This window comes from Miscanthus floridulus, chromosome 8 (genome assembly GCF_019320115.1).
Source record: "Miscanthus floridulus cultivar M001 chromosome 8, ASM1932011v1, whole genome shotgun sequence".
Classification (NCBI taxonomy): Eukaryota; Viridiplantae; Streptophyta; class Magnoliopsida; order Poales; family Poaceae; genus Miscanthus; species Miscanthus floridulus.
In genome coordinates, this window is record NC_089587.1 from 61906940 (window position 1) to 61913004 (window position 6065).

Below are 6065 nucleotides of genomic sequence, written 5' to 3' on the forward strand. Positions count from 1 at the left end.
CCGCCAGCAGCTCATGGGATCGATAAATAAAAGAACTAGAACATATTGCACGCGTTGTTATCGAGATTGCGAAAAAATAATAATAAAATTAAGTAGAGATGATATAGATAACTTGCATTAAGAGGTTAAAAGTTAGTGGCATGACATGTCTAATAGTAAAAGATGATGTGGATAGTTACTGGAATATGATGTTGATGTCTTGTATGTTGATATAGAACTTGAGATGACGTGGATAGCTTGCATTAAGAGGTTGGAAGTTAGTGGTATGGCATGGATATTAGTGGAAGATGATGTGGATGTCTTGCATGTTGAGATAGAACTTGAGATGACGTGGACAACTTGCATTAAGAGGTTGGAAGTTAAGTGGTATGACATGGCTATTAGTGCAAGATGATGTGGATGACTTGCATGTTGAGAAAGAACCTGATATGAGATGTGGATAGCTTGCATTAAGAGGTTGGAAGTTAGTGATATAACATGACTATTAGTGGAAGATGATGTTGATGTCTTGCGTGTTGAGATAGAACATGTAGTGGGGATTAGCTTTATAAAAGATATAAATATACCAGGCTCACGTAGATAGATTACTGATGATGTGTGCATTCGCGAGCCTATATATTAGACAGGGGATCTAGGCCGTCTTCTCCAAGCAGCTCCAAACCAGCGAGGTAGTAGCAGCCATCCTCTTCGACCCGGCCGTCCAATCCAGAGCCATCGTGATGACCACCAGCAGCCCCGTCCCACTGGTCGAGCAGGTGCAGCGCAAGCAACTGACATACACCCCAAGCCCATGGGGTGACTTCTTCCTCGAGCACATCCCATGCACTCCATCACAGGTACAAACAAGCCGGTCGCCATTGTTCCCTTTCTGCAAAACTTGAACATGTCATCATTTTGCTAGCATTTCCGCATTGATGCAGTAAAAAATGGAGAAATCGTCAAAAAAGGGTTCTTGTGAACTAGACTTTTCTGATCCCCCGTTAATAATCAAATTGTCCTTTGCAGTTCTTGTCAATGAAGGAGAGGGCACAGAGCAAGAAGGAACAAGTGAGGCAGATTGTATTAGAAACCGTTGCCACCTCCAACCTGATACAGAAGATGGAGCTCGTCGACACGATGCAACGGATCGGGCTGGACTACCACTACAAGAAGGAGATCAATGATTTTCTTTGCTCTGTCTACTATGACAAAGATGGAGGCTCTGACAACCTCTACATCACCTCGCTGAGGTTCTATTTGCTCAGGAAGCATGGGTACGGAGTCTCTTCAGGTATGTAAGATCGTCAACTAAGAACTAACCAGTATATGTTTCCTTTCATAGAGTTTTTTAGAAAATGGAAAAATTTCAGCCTCTTTGACTACATACAGCTAAATCTTGCAATGTTGTCAGGTTATTTTGCTGACTTCCTTTCATTTGAGCTGTGTTGACATATGCATGAATGAATGTTCAATTATGTGTGTGCAGATGTGTTTGAGAAATTCAGGGATGAGCAAGGGAACATTTCAAGTGATGATGTCAGCTGCTTGCTGATGTTGTATGATGCTGCGCATCTGAGAACTCGTGGGGAGGATATACTTGACAACATCATCACTTTCAACAAGAGCCACCTCCAATCTCTACTGCTGCTGGAAAATTTGGGGCCAGAGCAACAAGACGAGGTCCAGTGCACTTTGGAAACACCTCGGTTCAGGCGGGTCAAGAGAGTGGAGACAAGGCGCTACATCTCAGTATATGAGAAGAAGGCTACACGGGATGCGACCATACTGGAGTTTGCAAAACTAGACTACAACATCTTGCAAGCTATCTACTGTGATGAGTTGAAAGAACTTACAGTGTAAGGAAACCACACACATTGGTATTAGTAAATTGGCGGTAATAATTTACTGGATGGAGTTGCTTACTTATTTCGCCAGCTAATAATACACATTTACTTGACAATGTATAGATGGTGGAAGGATTTCCAATCACGAATAGATCTGTGCTTTACAAGGGACAGAATGGTGGAGCTGCATTTTTGGATGCTCGGAGTGCTTTTTGAGCCTTATCAATCATATCCACGGCAAATGATGACAAAGTTTTACATAATCATGACCTTAATTGATGACCTTTATGACAACTACGGCACCACAGAGGAGAGCGATATCTTCACTGCGGCCATGGAAAGGTTTGCCTAGCTACTAGATATTATATGTTCTTAAAGATAGATTACATGTAACTAAGATGAACAAAACTTATATATGCGTCACCGAAGTTTACCTTGCTTGAAAAAACTAATGACAGGTGGGATGAAGAAATCACAGAACAGCTTCCAACATACATAAAGGCACTCTTCATCAACATACGTAACACTACAAATAAGATCGAGGAGTAGTTAAGACACAAGAAAAACAAGCATGCTGAATTGTTCAAGAAACTGGTAAGCTGCTCCTAAAGATCACATTAAGGAAACATGATGAGTTTTCTCAATTAATTTTAACATCCTTATATTTAACTATTTAGGTGATTGACATGGCTAAAAACTACCATGCTGAGGTGAAATGGCGAGATGAACATTTCATTCCAACCAATGTTGAAGAGCACCTCCAAATTTCCTTGCCTAGCAGTGGTTGTATGCATATGACAAATCTTGGGTTTATTTCATTGGGAGATGTGACTGCTAAGGAGGATGTTGAGTGGGCTCTCACCTTTCCAAAAATCATTAGAGGTGTCTGTATCGTGGGGCGTGTCGGCAATGACATCGTGTCGCATGAGGTTTAGAAAATATCTCCAACTATACATACAAAATTCTTGTAAATGATAGTTGCAAAACATTTATCAGTAGTGTAAAGGTTATATATATTTAGTGTAATTAGACATTTGCCTTTTTTATATATTTTCTAACTATCCCTACTCGTTTGTCCCTTGAAGCGTGAACAAGCTAAGGAGCATGTGGTATCCACAGTGCAAACTTACATGAACCAATATGAGGTGACAGTAGAGGAAGCCAACAAAATGCTTAAAGTTATAATTGAAGAAGCATGGATGGACATTGTTGAAGAATGCATCGAGCACAAACGTCCTATGGCGCTTTTAGAGGTAGCAGTCAATGTTGCCCGAACAATGGATTTCATGTACAACAGTGAAGACGCATTCACCCTTTCATTTAGCCTCAAGAACACTATAGCTTCAATATATGTCAACTCCGTGTGAGCTTATTGATCCAGCATCTTGGGTGTGCTTAAGGTCTGCCGCCAAGGGTACCTTTTAACCCCAGACTATTGCTAGTATAAATAATACAATTCGCACAACATCTTGGACTCTATTTTTTGGCTTTCGTCAGCTTTTAGCTTTTCCAATTAGGTGAAAATAGAGTGACGTTTACAGTTGTTTTAAGGGAAATAAAAGAGAGGAGGTATATTTCATAGTTGTTTTAACCTAACAGCTTATAGCTTGTTTACATCATATAGCTCACAATAGCCTTTCCACAGCTTACAACTGAACCAACACTATGTAAAAAAGTCACATATCCACCAGCGACACTACAGATGCCGCACAAAAGGGCGTCTGTGATATGAATTTACAGATGCGCTTTCCCGACGCACGTCTGTAGTAAGTCGCCGGCGGGTCGCCGGTCCAACAAGGTCAACACGCGTCTCTAATAAGAGCTTACTACAGACGCTCATTGGTAAAACACGTCTGTGATAGTGCTACAGACGCGCTTTTATAACATGTGCCTGTAACTCTATCACATATTACAGACGCCTGTTATTTTATAGACGCATGTTGTGAACACGCGTCTGGAGCAATTGCCCTATTACAGACGCTTATATCTTTCGTACGCGTGTTGGAAACACATGTCTCTAGTGTTTGTACTTGGAGCAGACGCTTCCTATTCTATACGTATCTGTAATTAGTGGCAGACGTGTGTTCTGAGGGTGCTTCTCTGAATCTCTGTAGTACTTGGCTTGCGGACTTAGCCATTGGCACATGCTAATGGACGGGCAGAGCGCTCAAGCGGGCGGTGCGAGGGCTGCCTACAGCTCTCAGGCGGGCAGCGACCGTGGTCATGTGCAGTATAGGCCTGCGGCTCTGAGGCGCGTGGAGCTCGTTGGCGGGCGGCGGGCTGGGGCGCGCGCCGCGCAGGCGGGCGGCGAGCGGAGGCACACGTCGCACAAGCGGCCGACTACCGGAGGGGCACGAGGCATAGGTGGGCGGCGGTCGGAGGGGCGCGCTGCGCAGGCGAGCGACGGCCGGAGTGGCGCACTGCACAGGCTAGTGGTGGCTGGCGTGCTAAGCTCTCCTCCCTTGTCCCCGGCGTGCTTTGCTCTCTGGCCTCCTTGTCCCTGGCGTGCTCTATTCTGCTTTGCTCTTTGCCATCTTGATCTTTAGTGGATCATCGGTGTGCTCAGCTCTCCTCCTTGGTCCCGGCGTGCTCAGCTGAGCTCGATCTACGTCCATCACAAATCGGTTCCATGAGCAGGTAGGTGACCGGTGAGCTAATTCAGCTAAATAGCTAGTATCATAATTCTTATGTGACTATGAAACTCGGCTGCCGGCACACGCAGCATCTCTACCACCAGTCGCGCTAGCCAATCTCCCCCGCCGGTAGTGTTAGACATTCAGAGGTGAGTTAAATTTATGAACTTGCATTACATTGTGAACTATGATGAGCTTGCGTTTGTGAAATTTGTGAACTTGCATTGTAAACTCGTAGCGAAACAAGTAGATTGACTTATATTCTTCCATTTTTAATCTTCTTTTCTAGACTATGGAGGATCGAGGCCACTGGATGTATCTTCTAAACCATACTTGTGGAGACTACTTAGATGGATTGAAATCTTTCTTAGCTGTTGCAGAGGCGGATATGGTGAATCGATAGAAGTCATCTATGTGGTGCCCATGTGTTGACTATGAGAATGAGAAGCAGTACGTGAATTCGTTGTCAATCCATGCCCACCTAATCATTCGAGGATTCATGCATGACTACATATGTTGGAACAAACATGGAGAAGAAGATGTCAATGGCCGAGACCAGGAGCAGGCTGCTGGTCAGCACGATGGTGCGTCTACACTATTGTTCTTATCACGGGTGCGTCTTAATCTTGTCACAGACACGTCTTAGCAACACACATCTCCAGTAAGGGCTTACTACAGACGCGTGTTGACACCCACTAGTCTCTAGTAAGGGCTTATCACAGTCGCGTTTTTGTAACATGCGTCTATAGTATATGCTCATTACAAACGCGTTTTTTGCACGTCTCTAATAAGACCTTATTATAGACGTGTGCCTGCACGTCTGTGATGTGCTTTTTTACATAGTGCAAACAGACCCTTAAGATTAATTAAAATAAGGTTAGGCTAAATCTAGTCAAATCCAACATGATAGCTAGCTCATTATGTGCCTTGTGACTCCACAACGCGATGATGTATGTATGTCTCGTTGCAACAGTGTGGATATATTTGTTGATCATATGGCCAACTTAAGAGAAACTTGAAAAAAAAAGTTATGCTGACACATTATTTGGCGAAGAGTGAGGTTATGGACGCGGATCAAGCAAGCTGAGGTGAGCGCCTGTCCGTGGTAAGAAGTAATAACATCGCGTCGCATCTAGGGAGCCGATCGAGCTCACGCCCATGGGCCTGGAGTTTCTTTTTTCATTAACAAAAAAATGATATTTTAAGTGTAATGTTTGTAACATTATGTTTTGTAGCCAAAATCTGCTATCCGACGTGGCCTGCCGCGTCTGGTCTCGCCCGTCCGCCTGCCTGCCTACAATTGGTCAGAGCTCCCCCTTCACCGAGTGCACCCTAGGGCAGAGCTCCCCACCAGCGTCGAGCCCGCCCATCACCTACGCCACCCACCAGATATCTCCAATTTCTAGGGATTGATGTATCCCAGGATCTAAAGGAATATTGCTCTTTAGAGACCAATTTCTAGGGATTGATATGTCCTTGGATCTAATTAACTAGCTCTAGTTTAAATTTGCCCCACAACTCGCACTTAGTTGTCGTTTGGTTCATTGATAGAAGCGGCAAAGGGAATGTAATCCGCTGTCCCTGCTACGTGTTACATGGGAACGAATTG

General features: G+C 44.1%; 1 pseudogene; it reads left to right on the forward strand.

Moving 5' to 3' along the window:
• The first annotated feature begins 719 nt into the window (after window positions 1-719).
• LOC136472275 ((E)-beta-caryophyllene synthase-like) lies at window positions 720-3190 on the forward strand (annotated as a pseudogene).
• Window positions 3191-6065: the final 2875 nt, after the last annotated feature.